The sequence below is a fragment of the Capsicum annuum genome, unplaced genomic scaffold, assembly GCF_002878395.1.
Source record: "Capsicum annuum cultivar UCD-10X-F1 unplaced genomic scaffold, UCD10Xv1.1 ctg83209, whole genome shotgun sequence".
NCBI classification, from domain to species: domain Eukaryota; kingdom Viridiplantae; phylum Streptophyta; class Magnoliopsida; order Solanales; family Solanaceae; genus Capsicum; species Capsicum annuum.
Window position 1 is genome coordinate 306,669 of NW_025894060.1, and position 11,896 is coordinate 318,564.

Below are 11,896 nucleotides of genomic sequence, written 5' to 3' on the forward strand. Positions count from 1 at the left end.
TTACAATATTTTTAAATTAATTATACTTTAATAATTTTAATATTCTTTACATTTTTCATTCAACATCTATATTTTACAGTCCACAAACTGTGAGTCGGATCAATTATTTTTGTGCAGTATAGTAATTTGATGTCTTATCACATCCGACAACGACTACGCATAATGTCTTGTCACATCTGACAATGACAACTCAATGACAATACTCTTTGAATAATAACTTTATTCATTGGTCGAAAAAATGAAAATCCTTTGGTCAATACCCTAGGACCAAAGGATGTGCTATTAATAAAAAGTAGGGGCCCCTTTTCTCCATTCGATAAAAAGGAGTGTCAATTTTTAATATAAATAAGTGAAGGGGGTAAATGTTCACAAGGACACACACTAACACACCACATATATACACGCTAAAATCATATGGTTGCTCACTTTTCTCTCCCAAAACACGCTACGCACACAAACGCACACTACACGCACAAACGCATGTACATATCTTATCTCTCTTTCAAAAAATACATCAGATTCTTTCATCTCTCACGCCACTGTTGATCGCTGGAGCTCCATTCCACCACCTTTTCTTCCCCCTCCATTAAGACTCCTCATCTCCCTCTGGTCTCTCTTTCGTACCGCTGTTCACGGAAGCTGTGACCGGTGACAACCTCTCTTCATCCTTCCATAGCACAGCCACAAACCACCACCACACCCTTCTTTCTCTCTATCTACTCTCTCAAATCTCTATCCCTACTTCTCTTTCAAGACCACCATCGCCGTCGAATCCCACTAGTAAAATTCATTCCCCAACACTGCCGCTGCAACAATGAAGACCAACCAATGACCCTCCTCTTTCCTACTCAGTTCCGCCCTTGGCTCGCCGGAGGTGATTGTCGGCGAGATCTAGTCGAGAAAACAGCTATGGACTCACTCTTTTTTTTCTCCAACCAACGTCCCACTACTTATCGAAACTGTGATAGATCTGTCCATTTTTGTGATTCAGGTATTGCTCCGGCGAAAGCCATTGAAGTAACGCCAATGGTCACTGATACTTTATGTTTTTCATTTTCTCTGGTGTTACTCCCTGAACATTAGATCTGTCTAAGATCGCACCTCTTTTCTCTTTATTTTTTATCATATTATTGTTGTGAATATTTGTTTTATTGTTGTACTGAATAATGGCCTCTGGCGATATTCATATTTGTTTTATGTTTACAGAGGAGTTATTATTCTTGATTGATGTTTGCTTTGCTGGAGTTTGGAATCTTATTCTTTGAATTGCTATTTAATATTATTTTCTTTTACAGTGGGTCCACCTTGTTTAGTATCACTTTTTATCTATTGCTATTTTATAAATTTGGGCTATTTTATCGTTTTATATTTATTTTACTGATAATGAATAAGATACTTCATATTATGGCCAATGAAAAAATTATTATTAATTTTGAGGCCTCCGTAAATAAAAGACGGACTTTACGTATACAAATACATAATAAATAAATTATTTTTGGGCGATGATGAAACTTTATAACAACAAGATTTACAACTCATATTCTGGCAACACGGTTTAGGACGGCCAATCAATTGATTAACCATTTCGTAGCAAAACGATTTAGGATGGCCGATTAATTGAGCAACCATTTCGCAGTCATGACTTTATCTAAGCCCACTTTGATCATAACAAATATGTATTTTTTTATAATACGTAAATATACACATTCTCATTGATTATCATTTATTTGTTACTAACATTTTTTTACAAGTGTTTATATAGGTTATTTTGGAATACTCGCCGGGAGTTGCAGTCAAAGAGGCTCTTTTAATTTTGTATTGTCTTTTATATTCTTATATTTGTACAGATGATATTATAGTGAAAACTTTATTTTTGGGGTGTTGGGCGGAATTTTCTTTATTTATACGACTTCACCTCGTGTTTATGCAAACTTAGGCCGTTAATGTTTACATTAATAAATTAAATTAATCAATTAGTTTACATACTTTGATATCATAAATATTGTGATCTTTTATGTTCAAATAAAGCTTGACTTTTTTCTTGTAGCTTTTAAATGAAGTAAAAACATTATTTTTAAATATTTTTCTCCTCATGGCATATCAAGTTACACTTCTCTTCATATACGCCACAAAATATTTTTCTTTTCACATGTAATTTATACATTTTTTATACATATTTTTTTACATGTGTTTCATAACAATATGTTTTATTTATATATTTGATATACATATACCATTACATAATTTTAAACATTTATATTTTTTAAAAGAATTATTTTATACTTAGTACATATTTTGTACATTATTTTAAATATACCTCCTCCCTCTTTGAAAAATTTAGTCTAGCCAGGTATCACATTTGTGGATCTCGAAGGGTGCCTAACCCCTTCCCTTCGGGATAACTTGAACCCTTACCTAGAATCTTAAATTGGTTTTCGCAGACTAAAAACATTGATCATATTTGTTAATAAATAGGTTTCCTTATTTTCCTTAAAAATTAGGTGGCGACTCTATATAATTTTCATTCTTCTAGAGTTCATAACGTCGTGCTCATTTTAACCTTAGGCAGAAAACCGGGCATGAGCCCAGCATGTATAGGAAATCTTAGCATGTTACAACAACTTTATTTGGGCTCTAATAGATTTTCATCAAAATTTTCCTTGTCTTTGGAAAATGAGAAGTCTTCTCATTCTAAACGCATCATAAAATTCTTTAGATGGAGAAGTTCCACGTGATATTGGAGGACTGAAGGCCATTGTAGAACTTTATCTTTCTGGTAACCACTTTTCGGGCATGATACAAGCATATTGGGGGAGCTCCAGAACCTGTAGTATCTTGACCTATCAAATAATTCATTTTTTTGGCCAAATTCCATTATCCTTTGCCAACTTAATAAGCTTGGAATTCTTGGATTTGTCTTTAAATGCTTTGTCAGGTACTATTCCTAAGTCAATGGGAAGACTCTCATACCTTAAAAGCATTAATGTTTCATTTAATGATTTAGAAGGTGAAATACCCAGTGGTGGTGTGATACGGGTATCATGGGCTCGAGACCAATCACTAGGAGCCAAGCTCGGGAACTACAAAGGCTTCAAGACACGTTTATGAAAATAGACATTTGGACCATGTATTGGAGTCGCCCAAAGGAGTATATGCATTGACATGTGAGAATTTTCTTAGGTGTTACAAAACACACCAAAGTTGTCCACTTTTGCATCCCAAACCCGCCTCTTTCATTAAGGATAGAAGGGCCCTTTCCTCATGACTTTTGTAATAGACTATTTATAGGATCCTTTTAGTCTTGCTCTCCTTAGTTAGCTTATTTTGAATGAATATTGTAACATTAAAATATTACATTCCTCTGAAGAAGAGAGTAGACCACCCACTTTGAACATCACAAGTGAAAGGTTCCACTTGTGTTGTGAAACGGCTGGAAACGTGAGTGCTTGAGTGAACCGAGTTCCTCTTGTGTTCGTGTAAGAACTTGGTGCTTGTTAATGTGATTTGTAGAGTTTTTAGAGTTTGATACACTCTTTAGTTGCTATATTTCGTATTCTCTTTGTGTCAAGTTATCTATCTTCTTTATCTTTCAAGTTTGTGTTTGTAGTTTCCACTTGGTGTCTTGTATGTGTGGACTATTTTTGCGAGATTGAGAACTGTTTTGTGCTCATTTAGATGCCGTTTGGTATCATTTGGTATCAAATCCATCGTTGATTTTGTTCCCACGAGATCAATCTTGGGTTTGTCCACTCAAAAATAAAAATAAAAGTGTTGAAAAGCTGAAAAAACTCAAAAATCATAATCTGTCCACGTTTTTGTGTTCAGGCCGAAATTTGAAACCTAGTTTTATTGTAATTTTGTGTGTTTTATGTGTTCTAGTGTTATATCTTTGTTTTCTAACATTAGAAGAGGTGTCCAAGGTCGAAAATCTCACAAAAAGAAGTTATTCTAAGGGTTTGGTGTCTTGGCCGAAGTGTTGCTATTGTTTGGCCGAATTTGTGTCTAGTTTTAGGTGTTATTTTGCTTGTCTTAGTAGTTTCGTGTGTTACCTTATTGTTCCCCTAGAACACTTGAGTCTAAGGTCCAAGATTTGAGCTTTTGTTTAGTGTTGTTGAAGGGTTGGGTGGATTAGGTATTGTTGTTGTTCATGAGTGTTCTTGTTATTGTTCATATTGTTCTTGAGAAAATGTTCAACAAAAGGCTTGTTTGATTTGAAAAAGGGAAGAGAGAGGCAAAGTTTAGTGTTTGCCTTGGGACTACTTTCAAGACAACACTAAAGTGGCAAAGAAACACAGACTCACCAAAAAGCTTGCTTTCCAAAAGAGAGTCAAAACATCTTTCAAGAAACACAAAAAGGGGAAAGGGACAAAGACAAAGCAAAAGGTGTCTTGCCATTTTAGTGCAAGTTGGTGAAAGATGATGTACAACTTTTGACCTTTGTAAAGACAATCCAAAGTCTTGCTTTCCTTATTTCAAAATCGAAAATCCTCACCAACAAAAAATATTGAACCCCTTTAATTCTTGAAAAAAAAAATAAACATCATACTCCACTTCAACAACAAATTCAAATGGCCAAAAAGAAAAAGAAATGTGGGCCACATCAACAACAAAACTGTAACACCCCGTACTTTTGGGCTAGAATCAAGACCGTCGTCCTTACGTGTATAGACCCGAACTAGATGATTCCTTGTTAATATATTTGTGTTAATAAATCCTATAGTGTAAGAATACCTTTGAATATGAATTGAGTTCACAAAAATTCCCTAACTCTAAGACGAGTTGAAAACATTTCTACCAAATAAGTTTTAGTGGATGTTTAAACTTGGGTCAACTTTCATCAACCATAACTCCTATTATATGATGAATTAGAGTGTATATCATATATCAAATGAAAGATCTTCAAATAATATTTCCAACGATACCAATTTCTCCTAAATCCGATATCCGAGCCAAAAGTTATGGCCATTTTAGTGACTGAGACAGTAGCATCATGCGATAAGCGTGCGACGCACGCCCTGTCGCACGTTCAAAATTTTTTGGTTCTGTTTCCATATTTTTAAGGGAAAAATGGGTATCTTCCATCCCTTATCCAGCTATAACAGGGGTTAAACTCCAAAAACACCAAAATATGATTCTATTCACCCAAATTACCCAAGAACACTTTCTAGGATTTCAAACTAAAAACCCAAATATCTCAAGAATTAACCGTGGATTTTCCTTAATTCTTCAAGATTCGGAATCCCCATTGCGAGGGCTACAAGAGGCACCCATCAATCGTACGTATAGAATCGCAAAGCCTAGAGTTCATTCAAAAGCTTCTAATTTAAGGTACGTGGGGTTTATCCTAAAAATACATGGGCTTGTAAACTCTAGAACATGATTTAAAGATTATCAAGCATGAATTTTTAAGAGGTTTTAGAACTTATGCTTTAGATTCTGGATTATGGATTTTTGATAATGATCTTGTTTTGGCCTTTAGGCCTTCCCCTTAAACTGATTTACACCTATATGTATATGTATGATATTAAAGATTTGATTGAGAGCACTGCTATTGAAATCCCTCTCTTCGATGATTTAGAGTTTATGAACTTGTTGAGAATGATTTGAGATGCATGCACAATGTTTTGAAAGTGATCCTTTCAATATTCAAGAATTTAACACGATTTTGATGATGATGAGAGGGAGACTTTTTAATATGATTTTGTGTTTGCATTAAAGAGAAAGAATTTGCATATGATTGTTGTTTTTGGCATGACCACCTTGTATATTTGAAATGTTGAAAGAAAAGAGTTTCTTGCATATGATTACATAAATTAAAAGAATGAGTTCTTTGAAATGATTTGTTGATATGGTGGTCCTAAACATATGTTTTGATAACAGAGATTTGTATATGCTAAAATGGCTCAGAGATGTGACTTGCAAGTCAGTGGTATGACGATACCACAAGTATGTATGCCATAACAGAGTATGTTTTCAGAGTATGATTTCAGATGTTGTTCTCAAAGAATGCATGTTTTGAAAGAGTTAAAAATAGGCTTAAAGAGGGTTAGGTGGTTGCCCAAAGAATTCTTGAGCTCAAGTAACTCGTAGCCAGAAACCGTGTTTTGATGATACGGGTACATTATTTCCCAATGAGGGATTTTTACGCTGGCCTAGTTCCCTCCGGCATACAGAACAGAGACTCCGACACTTGTGACAAACTTGGGTTGGTGGCATGGATGCTGATTTAGTGGAAGATCCCATATAGCCCATGGGATAACAGAGTTGTAGGGTATACCATGTAGCACAAAAGCAATACAAAAAGTGTCACAGATTGCAGATGTTTTCACAGAGTTTTTTAAAATGCCCATGTGATTTCTTACTATATGATATGCTTATGAACTGTTTTAGATTTCTCTCATATATGTTGAATATAAATGATTATTTTTCATTTGCTCTATGTACCAGTACATCTGTATTGACCCCCCTCCCCCTACCTCTCAAGTTCTGAGGTTCAGTCTAGGGGTCCAGATAAGTAGTAGATAATTCAGACAGCAAAATAGATTGTACAGTGGTGAGCCTTCTCTATTCCAGAAGGTCTATTTTCTTTCAGATTTTGTTATTCCTTCATTTTGGTCTACTGGGGGCCTTGACCCAGATTTTTCAGGCAGTATTTTTTTGAGATATAGTAGAGATTTTGCAGACTGAGTCAGATGTTGTTTAGATATTGTTGGAGTTTTCCTTTATTGTTAAACTAATTTCAGAGTATGACCATGTTTCCGTATTTGATTTATAATTCTGCATTTTTCTTTTATTAAATGAATGTTGTGCATGATTACCAAATAGAGTAGGACATCCGGGCCTTCATGGGTCAGATGTTCATCACGGCTAGGCCCTAGTTCAGGTCGTGACAAAAACTCAAGTCATAGGACATTCCTAGTTTCTTTCCTTGTCTCTATTAGTTTCATTTTTATTGACTCCTATACTAGTTGACAGCTAGTAACAACCTACTAAGTTGTGAAATAGTTTTTGAGTACTTCTTTCGTGTTAAGTGTTACTTGTGGTGCTTTGATCGTTCATAATTCATAGTTGTTTTTGGTTCAAGTGCATACAAAACATCTTTGAGTCTTCAAACCAAAATCCACTCTAACTCAAGAGTAGACTCATTCCCAAGAACTCAAGGATTGATAGCCGGCTTATAATACTTGAAGAACCAAGTGAGGAAGCTGAGTGTGAAGAATGTGTGAGCGTATTTTCAATTAACATTTTCTTGTTTTGTAGGTACAATTGAAAATGGAACCCAAAAATTCCAATGCTCCAACCATGGACAATAATGTTATGAATGCCCTCTTAGCTAGTCTTGAAACTTTGTCTCGAGGCTTGGCTAGGATGAAGGAAAATTTTGAGAAGTTGGGCTCGGATGTGGCCTCAACGAGTGAGAGGTTGGAGAGGGTGGAAAGCCAAAGGAGTTCTCAACCTCATACCCCTCAAAACACCTCACCTACTATTACTCCTGAGACCTTTCACCAAAGATTGTATCCACCAAATTCTACAAACCAAGTCAATCTTTACTCCCCCAAGCCAAGAACAAGATGGACCTAGCTATTCCTCACTCTATCAAGTTCCACAAGACGGAATTGAAACCCAAATTCCATCCTTAAACCCAAATCCTCCACTCCAAAATCCTCTAATTCATAGAACCTACAGTTCACTAAATCCAATGTCTACTTCCCAAGCTACACTAAACCAGAAATACCCCACCCAAGTAGAAAAAGAGGGAGAGTTAGGATCTGAGGAGAATGAGGCCAAGTGTCACGACCCGAATTAGGGCCCTAGCCGTGACGAGCATCCCGAACCATGAAGTTCCGGATGCCCTTCTAACTTGTAATCACATACACTGTCCTCATATAAAAAAGATAATGCCGAAATACATAATGAAACGAAATCATGGTCATTGAATCTGAATTCAAACCTTAATGAAAACTGCTATTCAAAATTTTGAGTTATATATGACTCAGTCTATGAAATCACTACTACATGCATAAACCCAACTATCTGAAAACTGGGACAAGGCCCCCAGTAGACCAAAACATAATAATGATAAATGACTGAAGTAATCTAGGCTTTCTAAAATATAGAAGGCTCACCATGGAACTCTGCACTTCTGCCTGGAGAAAACCTACTGCTTATCGAGACCCCTAGATTGAGCCTTAGAACCTGGAAGGGAAGGGGTCAATACAGATGTAATGGTACCCAGAGCAATCAAAAATAATGTATTTAAATATAATAAAAGTGAGAGCAATTCATAAAACATTTTACATATAATATATGAAAACACATGGGCACATTTTAAAGACTTTGAAACATTTCTTTGAAACCATGACTCACTCTTTGTTTTACTTCTGAGCTAGATGGTACACCCTACAATCTGTAATTCCACAGGCTATATGGAATCCTCCCTTGACTCGACGGCCAAGCCCCTAATCCAAGTTTGCTACAAGGATTGGAGTATCTATAAGGGGAAAACGTAAGATCACATAGCAGGGTTCCAAAATACCAAATCAAATCAACATGTCATGGTAGTGCACAAGATCACAAAGAAGGGTTACTAACCATGGTCCCAATTTGGGATGACATGAATCAAGGTACACAAGATCAAAAAGCATGGTACCATAATCCCGTGTCGGCAAATCACGATTTTTAGCATAGAGTATTTCAACTCGTACCTTCTTCGGGTAACCATCTAACTCTCCTAAAGCCCATTTTTAAACCTTTTCTAAACATGAATCTTCCTAAATTCATAATCTAAAAATCTAATTTCAAACATCTGTTCTATACTGTTCTGAATTACTATGGCTTTAACTAAGTTGGTGTCATCACACCAAGACTTGCAAGTCCTATTTCTGAGACATATTTTACCATGCATGATTCTTTTATTAAAACATAATTTAGACCACCCAAGCATGCAAATAGTACAGTAAATTTCATGTTCCGAACGAACAAGTCAAAACCATGCTAAGATTCTCATTATTTCAATAACTATGTGGTGGTCATGTATTTTTGGCAAACATGCAATTCTTTCATTAAAAGTGTATTCAACGTTTATCAACATGCACAACCCTCTCTTTTGGATTTAAAACCATATTCAAGTCATAGCAATAATCAAGACATGTCAAACACAATTCATATCATAAAAGATGGGAAAAATCATAACAAGAGATGGATTCTGTAGGATTCATGCTCTCAATTGTATATTCATCCTTAAACACATACATACATATATATAGAGTTTCAAATCAATTTGGGAGAAGTCCTAAAGACCAAATAAATACTTATCAAGGCTTCTAAAACATGATATTAATCATAAATTCAAAACCCCTTTCTCAAAAATCATGAATTCTAAACCGTTAGCATGAATTAAAGATGGTTTCTTTGCATGTGAAATTTTAAGAAAACCCCGCGTACCTTAATTTATGACTCTTGAATGAACTCGTTCTTTAGGGATTCTATTAGAACAATTGATGGGTGCTTCTTGTATTCCTCATAATGGAGATTCCTAATGTCAAGGAATTATTGAAAACCCACAGTGAAATGTTAAGATATTTTGATCTTTGGGTTGAAACCCTAAGAAGTGTTCTTGGTGATTTTGAGAGAGAATGACCTTATTTTGGTGTTTGGGGGATTTAATCCCATGTTATGGCTGAATAGGGTGTGGAAAATACCACTTTTGCCCTTAAAAATGCAAAAATAGGACTAAAAATTCGCACACTAATCGTGTTATGCTACAGTCTCAGTCACGAAAATGGCCATAACTTTTTGCTCGGGTATCAAATTTTGGAAAAATTAGTATCGTTGGAAATATAATTCAAAGATATTTCATTTGATATATAGTAAGACCTATAATTCGTTATATACAAAGAGTTATGGTCGATTGAAGTTGACCCAACTTTCGACGCTCACTCAAACTCGAACGATAGGAAAGATTTCAACTCGTCCTTGAGTTAGGGGACGTCTATGATCTCAATTCATTCTCAAATAGGTTCCCACACTACATAATTGATTAATATGCCAAATTTGAATAGGATTTATGGCTTTTGTATCATCTACGCATAGAAATGACAATCTTCATTCTAGCCCAAAATGCGGGGTATTATATTATCACCCCCTTGGGATCTCTCATCCCCGGATAATGGGTAGGAACTTTGAAGCTTAAAGGTATGGAATAATGTGGAAATTATGTGTGTTCTAAGAAAGGATGTAACTGATCTAAAATATTTAAACTTCTATCATGAAACTGAATTCTGAGTTGACTTGCCCTTACTTATTTTAAGGAGTTGATTCATGCTGAGAGTTTAGGAGCCCCCCCCCCCCCCCCCCCGGAAGTGTTTATCCTCAAATCACACACATTGGATTTGGAAGTGATAACTTATGTAAGTATGAATCATGAGACAACAAGATTTAGATTGTGCAAAGGTATTACACTGTCTTAGCTAAAATAGCTGGAAAAATTTGAGATTATGTGCTGAAATCTAATGAACTAAGTCATGACTAAATAACTGAATCTAAAACATGATGCTTGGACTGAACTGAGTTCGCAACTTACATGGTTGGAGTATATTATATTTTGGGATGGTCATACTCATTGGACTTCAGATAGTAGGACTGGGTGAAAAAGTGGAAAACCACAGTAACTTGTCTGCCTGACTGTTAAACTGAATTATACTGGACACTTATACTTAACTAGAGTATCTCTTCAACACTCTTTCTGAAGAAGTCCTAGTAGCATTAGGGAGCAAAAAATCTTTGACATGAGTTACATAAGACATCCAACTAAGGAATCACAACAATGACACTACCCTATAGCATGGAATATAGACATATAACTCATAAACTAGGAAAGAATTACAAGGTCTTAGGCAATGCAATTTCTTACTTTCAAGCTTAGCACACTTCTCGAATACTCCCTCAGCTACCCATTAACTATGGATTCACTAGCGCATATTGCATTCCTCCACTTAAATCCCAACATGTCATTCAAGCCTATCTTTATAACCACATATGAACTTCAAGGCAAACACCCATAAAGGCATACTTCATATATTCTCTAAACCACTATCGATACAACTCCCACGCGCTACCTCAAGAACATACACACACAAATTTCAACTAACCATCACATGCATCAAAGACTTCGCCCCAATCTTACTTCACACTTATGGACTTATCTAAACAAGCATACAATGATCTTTCACCAAAAAAATCATTTACTCACCACCATTATCATTATATAAGGAGGAATCACTAAAAGGTTAGAACATAAAACCTTGAAGCATGGAAAGATATTATACGAGACTTGACACTTAACTGATGATTGAGGAATAGCAAATCAACATCAGGGATTTTTCAAAGTGATCTAAATTAAGGCATACATGACTATAAGATGACTCTCACCAATCATACGGAGTATAGCATCAGTTATGGGAACTGAGCATACTATGAAGCGTGAGTACATGAGTCATGAGCTGCAAGACCTCAATTTGGAGTTCATAACATATGGGATGTGATTCCGACTACTGAATGAACTGGAACTCCTCATTTTGGGACTGGAAGAGTACATGGTTCTCTATCACAAGCATGAACACGAACTATGATCATGGAACTGAAATATAAGGCATGAGTAGGTATTGGGATAACTCAAAAATACTACGGTAAGAATGGGTTGAATCTTATCCTCACTTTATGATATTCCATGTCATACTGACATTACAACTAGAATCTGAGATCCTGACTTGGTTATTCATCCTATCATCTCACCCTTTGCTTCAAGACAACATCATAAGTTTGAGAGATCCCTTACTAGACTCTAAACTGAACTCCACTTACTAAACTTTGGGGTCTAGAAAACAACAATACACGT